This window comes from Anastrepha obliqua, chromosome 3, assembly GCF_027943255.1.
Source record: "Anastrepha obliqua isolate idAnaObli1 chromosome 3, idAnaObli1_1.0, whole genome shotgun sequence".
In the NCBI taxonomy this organism is placed as follows: Eukaryota; Metazoa; Arthropoda; class Insecta; order Diptera; family Tephritidae; genus Anastrepha; species Anastrepha obliqua.
The window spans coordinates 21,446,141-21,461,700 of NC_072894.1; the positions used below are offsets into that span (position 1 = coordinate 21,446,141).

The window sequence follows — 15,560 nt, forward strand, 5'->3', positions numbered from 1 at the left end:
TTCTCTTAACAAAAAACTCATAAATTAAATTGTAATTAACCATAACACATTTATCTAAAAAAAACGCAGATTTTAAAGACATTTTGTCACGCATACAAAATTCTTTAAATAATTCAATAAAAATTTGGTGTTTTATTTTCTTTAAATGGGAATTTTAGTGCGTTTTTATATCCAAAGCTAGGCATCACTGTAGTAGCGAGAGAGAGATTTGACTGCTGAAAGCAGAAGAACACCAACAACAACTGCAATCACGAGCAATGCTACCAGATGTTAAAAAAAGTAAAGTCAATAAAACTGAGTGAATTATTGAACTAATTGAAAAATATGTATATTTTACAAAATTATAAACATTACTTTTAATTAGAACGGACTAGATAAATATCATGAAGAAAGAACTAAGACTCCGAGACTAAATAACAAAAAAAAAATCCTTAACCAAGTTACGTAAGTTACGTAATCTGGCCATACTGGTGCTAAAACGACCTAACTCATTGTCAAATTCGCTGAGAACAAAATAACGGTACCACGATAGGCGCCATCTCATTATTCTTTTCACCATGGATTATATAGACATGAAACCAGCAACACTGGGAGCTATGTTAGCTATGTAAGACCGCCAAATTAGCGGAAGAGGGCACTACCACTCGTCTCTCTCTTGCTATGGAGATTGTAGATATACCCCTCTCAACTTACAAACTGCCACCTCTTCAGCTAATAAGAAATAGGTTGATAGTCTGACATGTAACGGTACGAAAAGAATTTGACTAAAGTGGGACGCCAGGTGCTGAAAGGTGCTATTTAATCGGTCTTTGATCATAGGCAACGGTTTCATAGGGCGATATGCTCAAAGCTTCAATACCTCATTTCGATTAATGCAGAACTGCCAGAATGAGGAGGAGGAAGAGTCTGTCAAACATCTTCTTTGTGAGTGTCCTGCGAGGCATGCCACTGTGTTTAGATACTTCGACTCATCGTTGTTGAATGATACTGATGACCTTAGGGATATACATTCTGTCAAAAAACTACCCGGAATTGTTCAATTAAAAAGAGCGCGTTACACATATGTCTAAACTTTTTTGCTCGAATGTTGGTACAACTCTCCTCTATAGTGTCGGAGAGCTTGACGGTGATCTGTCAATTAGCTTGTTTTTGGCATTTAATTAAATCAGTCAACCGCAGGTGTGCGCTGCAATTTTCACTATGGCTAAACGTATCGAACAAAGAATTTGTCTTAAATTTTGTGTTTTGAACGGGATTTCGTGTGCCGAATCGAAAATCGAATTGAAAATTTTGCAGAAAGCAACAACAACGCGTGACCGCTCGACTCGTTCCAAGAGAGCTGAATTTCTTTAAAAAAAATCTTTGGAAGAAGGTGGCTGAAGACATACTTGAGCAAGTGAAATTGAACCAAACGTTTATCCAGCGCATCATAACAGGTGATGAGACGTGGGTATATGAGTTTGACATGCAAACCAGTCAACAGTCAACAGGTGACTGAGTGGCGCTATCCACATGAGCCGAAACCCTAAAAAACCACGTCAAAGTCTGTCAAAAGTGAAAGTCAGGCTACTCGTTTTCTTTGCTTATCGTGGTGTTGAGCACTCGCAGTTCGTTCCAATTGGTTTTACGGTAAATAAAGAATATTATTTGGAAGTTTGTGGAAAGAAAACTCATGGATCTTGCACCATGATAACGCACTGTCTCACAAGACCCATAGTGTGAACACTTTTTTGACCATAAACTCGACAAATATCACCGAGATTTAGCCCCCAGTGACTTTTTCCTTTTCCCAAAACTTAGATTGCCACTTCGCGGACGCCTCTTTGAGTCGATGGCCTCTATCTTGAGTCGATTATCTCTATCTACCTTAAGGAGAATTCGCTGAAGGAGCTGAAGAAGATCTCTTCAAATGCGTTTAAAAGGTGCTTTGATGACTGGACTAATAGTTGGCTTTCGAATGGAGCCTATTTTGAAGGCGACAAAATAAATTTTGATGATTAAACATTTATTTTGTGTTTTTGACAGAATATACCATAAGTGTCAGCCTGATTAATGGGCTTCCGCTTAATTCCAAATAGTTTAACGAGGACTAGCTGGTAAACTGTTACTGTGGTATCACAATGGATCGGCAATGGTCTAAGTGAGTTGGTTTAAAGACCGAATGCCACTTCTACCTACCTCCCTTCCTATTTAGCTATTCAGGATACTACCAAACATTTAAATATTTAGAATTTTTTCTTTGGAAACTTTTAAATTTTTTTATCTAAAAATTTTTACACATATTATGTTATCTTTAAGCTGCATTTTAAGACTCAGTATTAGTAAAAATATTTATTTGGAAAGGAGCTACAGTTGATTTCCGGAAGCTCTTCTCTCGTTTTCTATATCTCTGAACTGGACCCTCTGAAATTAAAAAACCAAACAGATTTCGTTAAAGTAATGTTAAATCTACTAATTAATCGAAGGAATAAGCAAAATAAAGTTTTTTGACAAAATGGCGGTTTCTCAAAAAAAAAAAATCGATTTGTGACCAAAAATTCGGACTTAAATTTTTTATAAAAAAATATTTACCGGTGAGAAAAAGTCTTCGATTAATTATTAAAAAATATATTTAAGAAGCTCGTGTTAAAAATGGAGACTAATCAGTTTAGCCGTTTTCGAGAAATGTTGGTCACCGACTTTGAAAACAGCATTTTGAGAAAAACGCGCTGCCGCTCCGGCCTGGTACTTTCAAGCACTTTGAAACGCGTTTTCAAATTTGCGTGTAACTTCGAAAATATTAACTGGAACGATATTAAATTTCCTGTGTGTATCTTAAACATATGTACATTAAGAAAATAAAATTAAAAAAATCGATTTTTTGAAAGCTCTAACTGCATATAACCGCTTAAGTCTGCACACTCGACTAAGTATTTTTTGCTGTATTTGGCGCCACTGCTAAGTATATGAATAGGCGAGAAGACATAATTCGCCGGCTTTAAAAGGCGCTTCGATCCATTCCCATGGCCCTGCATTAAACACAATTTTTTCTAACTTCGAATTCTAACTCTTTCTTGATTAATTGATTTATTGACAAACTTATAGATTACAAAGCAAGATTTAGTTGAAACTTATAAGTAAATTTATTGGGAAGGCGTTAATACACGCAATTTATATTAGTATATTTTTTCATGGATTTCGTTAGGCTATTTTTAGATCTGTTGTTATTTTTATATGCAAACAAGACTGTCTCAGTAACCCTTTTTGCTCGTTAATGTGGCCTTTGCCACTTAATTTTTGACAAATCTATAACAATTCAATTGATTTTTACCAATCCTCTCTTACCACTCCCTTCTGCGCTTTAGTTTTTAATTGCTGTTCTCCTTTGTTATTCGAAGCTGCACATATTTTAAATGAACCTACACATGCACGTAGGTTGGTACAGATGTTTGGATGTCACATACATACATACTATATACGTTTGTATGTATGTATGTGTAAATGCTACTATCTTTTTGGTGAACAATAGCGATGTGAATGAACTCCATATTTCAAGTTCAAAGTCAATTGGCTAAATTTAGGTAGACGACCTGTGGCGATTGCCGATAAAAGCCAATAAAAATAAAACAACGACAACACGCTTCAAAGTCACGCCTCCCTCTTACTTTTGATTTCAGATTTGTGTAAAATATAAATTTTCGATAAATCACATTTTTTTAATAATTATTCCAGCATTTTTTATTGGTCAAATTTGGTTAGTATTGGGTGTTTTTTTGTTATTAATGATTATTTGCCTGTGAAAAATAATTGCAAGATTACTGCTAGCAGACTTCCGACACCTACAACGTTCAGAATATTTGTATTTAGAATTTTTTTTGTAAATTGTTTATTTATATTTTTGTATGTTTCCAAGCCAACCCCGCATATTTTTTTTCCTACAATACAGCGGCGGAGGCGGTAACCATTAATTAAGCTATATTTTCAATCAATCGATGGATTTGGCATCTGTTTATATTTTTCACAGTGATGTGCATTAAAATAGAGCCTAAAACTCTTTGGTGCTTTATTTCAATTTAATATAACTTCCATTGCATTAAATTCTAATAAGAAACTGCAATAACTAAGCTGCATATGCCATATGAATATTTCTGCAAAGAAATGGCCTTTAGCCTAAATATATGTAAGTACAAGCATATACTGCATGCACAAGTTGGCGCAAAATTAATCACCCCATTTAAAAGGCATCGTACGTCAATCAATGTGACACTTGTGAGCTAAACAGCTGCAGTATACAAACAGACAAGTCATCGAGCGCGTAGAGGTCAAAATAAAGATTTCCGTCATTCAAAATCATTTTTTTTTTTTCATTTAAGAAAAAATGCATGCAAAAACCACATTGGATGATTAATTTTGTGCCACCTTGTATTAGTAAAAATTTGTAAAATATTATGTAGAGGATAAAGAAATCCATTATTTTCTCGCTAGATGGCTGTAGTGTTCGATAAAGGCGAAAATGCATCCAGACCCAAATTGTGAATGATGTTTATGGTGTTGATACTGTCACAACTACATTCTGTGTCAGCAGAAAAGAACTGGTTTTTTCTTGTAACTTTAAGATATATTTCGCTCTGCTTTTTGCTGCGTAATACTCCCACTCAAGGGCTACGACGCCAGTGCTGGCTCAGGTTAGAGTCGCTCGAAATTTTCCTGTAAACGCAACCAAACAAAAATGAGTAAGAAGTACGCGAAGCGATTTGAGGCGGTATTTTTATGCACGCGTTCGAATGGGCCGCTGCCATGAAAAAGCTCCTCATAAAAATATCTGCCGTTCGGAGTCGGCTTAAAACTGGAGGTCCCTCCATTTGTGGAACAAAATCAAGACGCACACCACAGATAGGAGGAGGAGTTCGGCCAAACACCCAAAAAGGGTGTACGCGAATGGGCCGAAATTATCTTACTCCGCTGCTGCAAAAGTAATTAAAAAATCAAAATTGTGTTGTGATGTGGAATCAGCGCTATAAAGTGTACAAAAATGTTGATGACTTTTCCGACCGCGGCTTGAAGCGAGTGACAACAAAAAAGCAGGATAAAGTGATCGTTCAAATTTTTAAGCGGAACCCTTCTTTGTAGACAATTTTAAAAATTTTCAAAGATGGTTTTGGTGTTGCCACCTGTTTGTTAAAATAAATATAAAAAAAGGGATATAACTATTACGGTATGGGCATTCAAGCCCATATTTTTAAGAAATTCCAAAAACCAATTTCTTGCTAGCGTTGCCACCTGAATTTTATTGCAAAAATAATAATTTATCACGCATTTTAGTTGAATATTAAGATGTATGTATCAAATTAAATGTGTTTAAATAAGCTTTAATTGAATTTTTAATTGGTGTTGCCACCTATTTTGTAGGGTATTAAGCTATTTATCAAAAAATATATATTAATTGCAAAAACAAATTTATACATAATATACATAGCATAATATGCAAAGCAAAAACTAGATTTAGCCCAATAATATTTTCAAATGGCGTTGCCACCTAATTTTAAAGTCAAATTTCTAATTAGTAACCAAAATATAATTTGAGCTTGGGACGTGAGTATCAAGATGCGTTCAAAAGAAACCTTTAATTTAAATAAATTGTCTTGGCGTTGCCCCCTAACTTTTCGGACTATTTCAAATAATAGTACAGATAAATTAAATATTGGCATTGCCACCTATTTTGTAATTAAAAGTGTAATGTAATGGGGTTTCAATATAAATTACTAATGTGTATTAAAATAAAAAAAATCATTAAAAAACAAAAACTGTTTGCTCTTTTCTTTCAAAAATTCAATAATGTTAAGTATTTTATTTTACATACATTTTTTATTAAATTATTAAATAAATAATTTTGATACGCAAGCGAATCCGCCGGCAACAGCTAATGCTGTATAAAAATATAAAATTTAAATCAATAACAACTTGTAAGTGATTTTATTTTAGCGCACATCACTGTACATATTTTTTTATTTCATGTTTCAAATTAATCTTTTTAGCAAAGAATTTTGGCTGTGCCTTTAATCAAAAAATTCCAAAAAAGTTGTTTTCAATTATGAGCTAAATCTTGTGCTTTAGTCGCAAATCAGTTTCTCGATCTGCGATTGAAGTGCAGGAATCAAACGATAGCGAAGAGTAAATAAAGACAAAAAATTAATGGATTAGAAATTCTTAAAAAATAAATTTCTTCGAAAACGCCTTATAAATAATGAGATTTGTGGAGAAATGTAATTTGTAAAATTTTTGTGAATTTTTAAAGTCACTTACGTGTAATTAGTTAATTCTGCAAACCGTCAGATAAAGCGTGAATTATGCATTGATAAAAGTATAACGGGAAAAAGTATTAAAAAATGAAAAATAATATTTACTTCAATTAAAGCGCGGCATTTTAACAAAACACACTACACCAAAACACGAAGAAACTTTAATTCTTTGTGGAACTTTTTAAGCTTCTTTTATCCATATCCATAACTATGATTTGTAAGCTGAAAATCGCAAACTGTGTTCACATTTCTGTTCAGTAAGGTTTGGCAGGTCAGCAACGATTTCGTTTAATGCCAGAACAGCGCTTCCAAATTGTAAAAATTTACTTAAAAAAAAGTTTGCTCGCGAAGTTCGCATTGGCAGCTTCAACAGTCCTTGTTTCTTTCGAAATGAGGAAGGAGCTGCGGTCGGTTACGGTAAACGGCGAGTGCTATCGAGCCATGCTGACTGATTTTTTGTGTCCAAAGATTAATCAGCTAAACATAGACGACATTTGGTTCAAAACAGACGGCGCAACGTGCCATACAGAGCGCCTAACAAACCATTTATTGACTAATCAAATGGATCCTTCAACTCGTAGCCGCGGCGCGTAAATGCCATGAAGTTATCTACCAGATTATAATAAAAAAATGCATTCCAACCATATTCCGGTTTTATATTATCATATTAAGTTATCAAGCTCTTGAAGAAACATCCAATATTTTTTTGAAATTCTTTTATCAATTTTAGCTTGCAAAAATTTTAAATAAATTTTAATTCTTAAGAATTCTGTGTGTGTTTTTTTTTTTTTGAAAATAATACATACGTATTTTTATTATGTGAACTCAAGGCCGGATTAACAAAAAATAAAACAAAGCGAAAAAAAGCAAGGTGTATAGAAATGTAAAATTCAGAAATTTTAAAATTTATTTCTTTAGTTCTACAGGGTGGGCCAAATTAGACCTACTAATGTTAAACACAAATAACTTTTGCAATAATCATTTATTTTAGTTCATTGTTTTTATACATTGAATATATTTTATGGAAATTATGTATGAAATATTACATCAGACAAATGTCCATCATTTTTTTCGATACAAAGATTGGCGCTTTTTAACGCGTTTTCCATTACACCACATAATGTTTCTGGTGGAAGGCTTAGTATTTCATCTCGAATATTTTGCTTCAACTGTCTAATAGCCTCTGGTTTATTAAGATACACTTTGTCTTTTAAATATCCCCCTAAAAAGAAGTCGGGCGCAGTCAAATCTGGCGAAGAGGTGGCCAAGGGAAATCTGAATTTTTGGAAATCAGACGTTCGCCAAAAATTTCACGCAGCAGATCCATAGTTTGCCTAGCAGTATGCGCAGTTGCTCCATCTTTTTGAAACCACAAATTCGGATACTGCTCCGCCATTTGCCGCATAAAGTTTTCCATCAATGTTCTGTAAGAAGCTCCTGAAATCGATCCCGGCGTTTCATACTCATTTTCGAAAAAATATGGACCAATAATTCTAGTGGCCATAATACCGCACCAAAAAGTCCATTTAGATGGGTGCAACTGATGTTGGTGTGTTGCCCTTGGATTTTCAGAGCCCCACAATCTAGAGCTTTGTTTGTTGACATAACCATTTAAATGGAATGCGCTTCATCCGACATCAAAACATTATTTAAAAAATCAAATTGTGTGGCTAATTGTGTAAGAATAGTAAAACTCGATAATTTTAAAGCGTTATGTTGTACCTACTGTATAAATTTACAACAATTCAATTATAACCTACGAAAAGAGAAAAATAAATATGTCAAAAAATAAAAAAGTTATTTGTGCTTAACATTAGTAGGTCTTATTTGGCCCACCCTGTAGCAGGCTTCTTGTAATAAGCCTGCGCCTTTTGTGAATCTAAGTAAGCTCTGAAGCTCTAACTTCATTCGGGTTCTAGCTAATGCATTTCGTCTAGTTCATTTCAGTTGATTACAAGAGGCTGTACATTCCACGGCGCAAATTAAATAAGCCACGTTTAAGCAGCTGTAGTGCTGCCATTTTTTTTTTTAGTTTTTTATATTCATTAAAGCATGAATATTAATATGTAATTTATTACATGCCTTAGATGCTGAAGGTTTCCCTGATAGGCGAACGAATGAATTCACTCAAACAGATAATTAGCGATGTTCTTTGATATTTTAGCATTGCACTACAAATATTTCTGAGCTGTGCGCCAAAAAAAAAAATGCCACACATTTTTTAAATGGTAACTCTAATTACTGCCAAATAAAATTTTTACTCCAATTCTACGTCCAAAAATACTCTACGGACAAAGCGTTGTTGACATGCAGCGCCAAAGCAAAAAGTCTACAACGAAATGCGTTCAAAGCAAAGTTGGCTAAAAAGCATAACAAAAATAAAAGTTAGGTGAAAAATACTTTATAAAAGAGCGTGCAGAATGCATGTGTGCTCCAAGTTATTGCAATGCTTTCGGCTCTCAGCGAGTAGCTCTCTTCTTACACATATGAACGACGATCCTCACGCAATCGCATCTCACGAAACGATGTGTGCCAATCGCTTGTGCGCTGGCGAAATGACAGCAAATGGAGAGCGAGGAGAGCTGGTGTGCGCATCAACGCCGAGCGGTCATAGCCGCTCAGCCACAGTTGGAGCACTTAGACGCCACATGGCCTAGAGCAGTGCGCATTTAAAAGCGGAATGGAACAGTTCGACGACGCGGCGATTCGATTCGGTTGCGTGAACAGTATGTTTTCGATGCGAAATATAAATTTTATGCAATAGAAATAAGTAAACAAGTATTGAAAAATCTATAAGCGCTTTAATGGCGACGGCGACGACGACAAGCTAATTTGAAGAAAAAAAGTAATTTTGTGATTTTACTACAAGTTTTGTTTTTTTGTTTGTTTTGATTTGTCTCAAATGCGGCAAATCTGGCGTTAATGTTTTTTATATTTGTTACAAAAAAAAAGCAATTAAATTTCAGTTTCGATGCGAAGAAATTTAAAATCTTAATTTTTTTGCGACGCGATAAGACCAACAGGGCGAATGAGTAATTAACAAAGCACAACAAATAAAGAAAGATCGAGAGAATCAAAAAACCTAAACAAAGCATTAGTGGCCCAATAAAAAAAAAAAAAAAAAATATTTAGCTTTAAAAAACAAATTAAGCCACAAAAAGTATTATAAGCGCACACATGCTCGCGTATAAACAAATCTGTGTACTCGCTTTTTATTTATAATTCAGGCAACAACCAACGGCCGGTAAAAGCGAATGCCGTTTCGCATTTTTCGCTGTACAATTTCACATTGCTTACGAACTATTTTTAACGTTGGAAAATTAATTTTTTTGATATTTACAAAAAAAAAAAAATAAAAAATTCCAAAAAAAAAAAAGAATTAAAAAAAAAAACGAAATCTGTGTGTGCGGTCTACCCGGCTGCTTCGCGTGTTTACAAATTGTGGCAACATATGGCAAACATTTCTGTCTATTAACATTCCACCACGCCATTTAAAGAGCGTAAAAAATATTCATTTAGTTGACTGCGCTTGAAGAGTCAGAAAGTTCAAGAGGACCATTTCTCTGTCGTCCGGTAAAACAAGAAAAAAATTCTGTATCGAAAAGTGGTGGTTTCGAAACGGCTGTTTTTGCAATAATTGCCAATAGGAAAACAACGGTGCCTCAGCGTATGCGTTTAGCTCATCGACTTTTGTTTATCTTTGCACGTCTGGTAAGTTTCAAAAACGTTTTTGCATTTTCGCATCATTGCTTTTATATAACAGGTGTTTTTTTAGCGGCTTAGAAGTTTTTGTTTAGAAATATATATAGTTTGGGGTATAAGATTTTTTTATTTTTGCGTAAAATTTTTGCGCAAATGATTTAAAACAGTTTCATGGCCGGTCTTTAGCTCCTGGACAATGCTAGGACTATTAACGAGCCGGTCAATTTCGATTATTTCTGTGATTTTATCGACATTTTCGACGACGGGCCTGCCTGTGCGAGGTGCATCTTTAACATCAAAAATGGCTGAACGGAAGCGAAGAAGCCAAAATTGCACGTAATTAGCTGTTACAATATCGATACCATAAACACCATTAACAATTTCAACGACTTGGCTGTAAATGTACCGAATTTTCGCTTTGTTGACTTCCATTGTTAACACCCTGTAACTCAGAACTTAATGAAACAAGCAAATAATAGCAAAGGTGTTTTTTTAGTGTGAAATGTCACCTTAAAAACTAGCATAAACTTTGAACTGTGTGGTAGTTACTTTACGCCGCGAATGATGTCCACAAGGGGGGACATATCGCCATTGCTCTGGTCTATCCTGGCTGACGATTTGGTACAAACCCTTAAAAATAAAGGATATAAAACAATAGGGTATGCAGATGACATTTCTGTAATAATTAAAGGCAACCACAAAAGAAACATATAGGACTTAATGCAGGATGCCTTAAATATAACCTGGGAGTGAAGAGAGAAGAGGGATTATCAATCAACCCTTCCAAAACCACTATTATCCTATTTACCAGGAAAAGGGTTCTAAATATACCCACCCACAACTTTTGAGTAAATCCTGGAGTCTGAACCCTAAAATGACCTTCTGGATCTACACCCAAATGGCAAGACCTATTGTACTATATGGAGCTTTGGTTAAAACAAATCAAACTACTGCTATATCAAAACTGTGTAAACTACAAAGGCTGGCGTGCCTAAGCATAACAGGGACCATGAGAACTATCCCCACTGCTGGCATGGAAGCGCTTTCAAATTTACCACCGCTACATTTAGAAATACAAGAGGAAGCTACTAAGCAAGCACTTTCTTTTCATACATATGAAAGAAAACTTAAGCCAGGAGATCTTACTGGACACCTCAATAAATTGAACGGGGTTCAACATGCAGTATGCCAGGCAAATGACCACACGGAACGCGTACTCATTTTGTAAAGAGATACAAGGTTATCTTCCCGTCTGGGGAAGAATGGAACACTAACCCAACATGGATAAATGATGACTCACAAAAATGGTACACAGATGGTTCCAAAACACCCAAGAAGTAGGGGCAGGAATAGTGGGGCCTAGAGAACACAAATCCCAAACACTAAGTGCAGATACCACAATTTTTCATGCGGAGCTCTTTGCCATAATGGGAACAGTGGAAATCATATTCAAAAGAGGGTTCGAGAAAGTAAAAATTGAAATACTTTCGGACAGCCAATCGGTTCTCAAGCCCTTGAATAGCTTCACATTCAAGTCAAAAGTCCTAATAGAGTGTAACAATGCACTCAACCAACTGGCTACTCATAATCAGGTCTCACTGATTTGGGTACCAGGACATGAGGGGCACGAAGGAAACGAAAAGGCAGACTTGTATGCCAAAAAATCGGTAGAAAGGCTATTTATTGGGCCAACCCCATTTTTCGACTTTAACAAAAATAATATAAAACAGGAAACCAAAAATGTATCCAAACTAAAATCAGGGAACAGTGGAACGGCACAAGCTCTAACCCTAGATAAAAAGGGCCTCAGACTACTCTGTGGATCACTTACAAGTCACTTTGCCTGTAATAAGCACTTCAACACAATAGTGTTGTCTAGTAGAAGATCACGCAGGTTCTGCTGTGATGAAGAGGAGTCTATGGAAGACTTAATCACCAACTGTGAGGCATTCGGCCACAAGAGACACAGAATCCTGTGCTCGTACCTACTAGAGCAGGAAGACCTGCAACTGCTCCCTCCTTAGGAGCTGGTTCGATTCCTCGGTATACTAAATAATTAAAATTAAGCACTTAGGGGCGCATAATAGATCAATCAGTCGCAGTGCATAAAGGTTTTACCCTAACCCGTACAACCATTACCATTACCATTACTCTATGAGATATCGCTCACTACAGCCATCTATAAAAGAATGGTAATTGGCGTTTACACCCTTCATGGGTTGTTTGGCATGGCTCCTTCTGCTATTCGTGGAACATGCCTTGATATATTTCCACAAAATGGAGGGACCTTACGCCGCCTCAGAACGGCAGATGGCTTTTTATGAGGAGAAATGCCATGAAAAATGGCAGAAACACTCTCGCAGGTTTTCCTTTGTATGCCAAGTGGCGACCGCTAGTTGAAAAAACTTTGCATATCACTTGGTGTAGCGAGCCTGGGGTTTTGAACCCGGGCACTTCCGAATGGTAGTCACATACAAACGCATTCAGGTACGGAAACCGTTTAAACTGATTAACGTTAAAAAAAAAAAACGGTTACATAAATTATTTTATTTTTATGTGCTTAAAAAATATTTCTAGAGTACAACTGCGTTGTTGTTGTTGTAGCACCATAAACATTCCCCATACATATACAGGGAATGCTGCTGAAGTGACAGTCCTTGGCCGGGTATAAGTCCGGTCGGTGCGGTAACGTAGAACCGAGTGTCGTGGGAACGAAATGCAACTACGATGAGGCCCGATAATAAAAATTTCGTATCAGCAGAGTTCACTTTGTGTGCGAATGCCTTGTACTTCGAGATAGGCAGTTCAGATTTCTGGATAACTACTTTTTTGCGAGCCTGAAGGGTGTAAGCATAGTCTTGTTGAGGAGCCACATTAGAGCCGTCAAAGTTTTTAAGGACATGTAAGATAGGATTGGGGAAATTTTTCCTCCACACCACAATAAATCTGTGAAGAGAACTTTTATTTAGAGTAAACCTCTAAACCTCTCTGAAAATCTTCGCCCCCAAAAGTTTCTTTCAGTAATGGTGATGGTTTCACGCACTGTAAAGCTTGTTGCAAGGCTCTGCTAGAACCATTTAGCACTCAGAAGATGAGAATGGAAGTAGAAATACAAAAAGTCATGAGACAATTGGCTGTGCCGATTACCATTATCGAAAGATTGCTAACATCCTTAGTTTTGAAAAAGTAGTTATGGACGCCCGAAGTCACTGACTTGCAAGCCACATGAAACAGTGTTGTGTTTTGGTGGTGAAACGGGCTCGATATGATCTCGTTGCTCTCGACGTAGCCGAATGGTTGTGGTGACAGGATTATTAACACAGGTACAAAAGTTGTTACCCCTCGGCAGGCAAAGCCAATAATTCGAACGAAATTCTGCCATGGAAAAGTCTGTCTTAAAGATTCATTCACTCTTTGGCGGCAGTACAAATCATATGGAAACACCCGTTATATTCGCATATTTTGTATTTACATTAATGGCCGCTCGTTTTTGCCATTTTTCCTGTGCACCCATACACATGTATTTTTATTTCATACACACATTAAACAGATGCCATTTTGACCGCAGTTGTACTTTCACATTTATGCACATTTCCGGCAAATTTGAACAGAACTGTATTTTGTAAATTCTTTTTAATGGATTAAAAATATACACTGTTTGAATAGAATTTGAGTTGAGGAAAAAGACACGTTCCCAAGCACTCAGTCAGAGTTGTCCATTGTACTTAAGAAATGAGGTAGCTGAAAGAGAAGGGACGGATATCCTCTTCAAACGTTCCAAACGGTTTAATATAATTGCGAAATTTGTGAAAGGATAGTCAATGTACGTTTCATACAAAACAAGCATCCGTTGGAGGGAAGAAAATACATACAAGGAAAATAGCAAAAATTTGGGTGAATCTTGAATGACTTTAAACTTGTTCCCAATTTAATACATGGGCTGACAAGTCTCGGGACTAACAAAGAAAACACGTTGTTTTTGTTCCCAATTAGCTTTGTTCATCAACGTAATTTCCATCAAGAACTATGCAATCGTGTCAGCGCCGCTCCAACATTTCAATACTATTTTTGTAGAATTAGATACCTGAAAGTAGGCCTCAGTTTCAGCGATAACCTTCTCATTCGAGCGAAATTTCTTAACGGTGAGCATTTTTTTTATGCCTGTGATCAGCCGTCCAACAGTCGCTGGGAGCCAAATCTGGCGAATACGGCAATTCGAAGTTCAAGTGGGAGCAATTCGATGTTTTATTGTCGGTATAAAATTAACACACGAAATTCTTTTTGATTCACACTTTTAAAAATAACAAAACCAGCGTCGCAGCACATTAACTCATGAACTAATGATTAAAATATCAGGAAGTTTTAACAGCTGTCCTTTTAAAGTTAGCAGATATTAACTGAAAAAGAGGTGCATGTAATAAACCTAGTGTCATCTATGTGTTAGGCCGGGGAATTTTTAACTCATGTGTTAATACTAAAATTGAATGGGCTACCCAGAATTTTTCTAAAAATTCTAACTGAAAAACTTAAAATTTGTAAAATTTTTTTTAAATTTTGCGCAAAGTGTGAAAAGTTGAGTTATATAGTTTTTATTGTAGTAAAACCTGCATATTATATTAATAAAAAAAAATATTAAAAATTTCGTTGTTCAGAAAATTAATTACCTTCTGAAGGCCAGGAAAAGTAATATGTTTCGCTATCATCCTACAGAGAACACGCAAAACACTCAAACGGTTGTTGTTGTTGTTGCATCAGCATAAACATTCCCCATACATATGCGGGGAATGCTGCTGGAGTGACAGTTCTTAACCGAATATAAATCCGGGTCGTCCCGGTTACGTAGAACCGAATATCTTGGGAACGTATGTAGTTGTTGTCTGATGGCTGCAATGACATTATGCTGTTTTTGCTGTATTTGCTAGTTAATAATAAAGTTTTTCAAATTAAAAAAACCGAATATTCTTTTCGCTATTTTTATAATTTTTTCAATTAATTAGGACAAAATAAGCTAAAACATTATTTTGGAAAAAAATTTTAATATATATATATATATATAAATATATATAATATAAATATGATGTTGCTTCTCGGCAGCAAAAACAAGTTTTTAGAAAGCTAAACTTATTGACGAGGCTCAAAAGTACATGAGGTCGAAGTGCTAACCTCTTATAAAATCTATCTTGGTTTTTTCCAGCTTAATTCAGTGCGTATTGTCAGAGTTTCAAGCTTCTATTCGGTTCTTGAAAATTTTACAAGTACATTTTTGTTTTTTTTTTCTTCCTCCCTTTTTCACCCCTCTTCGAAGCATAGCACCTCTACAAGGCTTTTCCATCTGACCAAGCTTTTCCATCTGCTGCATGTTCGCGGAGTGCTGATCTTCTCCAAGTGTTTGTGGGCGGCCGCGGCTTTTGCTTCTTAGCGGCACTCTTGTTATGCTGTGGGCTTTCTCAATGTGCGGCCTATGCATCTCCATTTTCTTCTCTTCGGCTCCTCATTGGTTGAGTTCCAGAATTCTGTATTTCTTAATTTGTTTGACCAGAATATTCCTCATATTATTTTTAGGCATTTGTTATGGAACAC

The 15,560-nt window shown here is 35.9% G+C and overlaps 1 protein-coding gene across 1 annotated transcript in view; it reads left to right on the forward strand.

Moving 5' to 3' along the window:
• The first annotated feature begins 8,960 nt into the window (after positions 1-8,960).
• Positions 8,961-15,560, forward strand: part of LOC129240718 (myb-like protein A) — an 87,984-nt gene continuing 81,384 nt past the window's right edge. The window contains exon 1 of the mRNA XM_054876688.1: positions 8,961-9,004. The gene's annotated coding sequence lies outside the window, so the exon portion shown is untranslated. The remainder of the gene's footprint in view (positions 9,005-15,560) is intronic.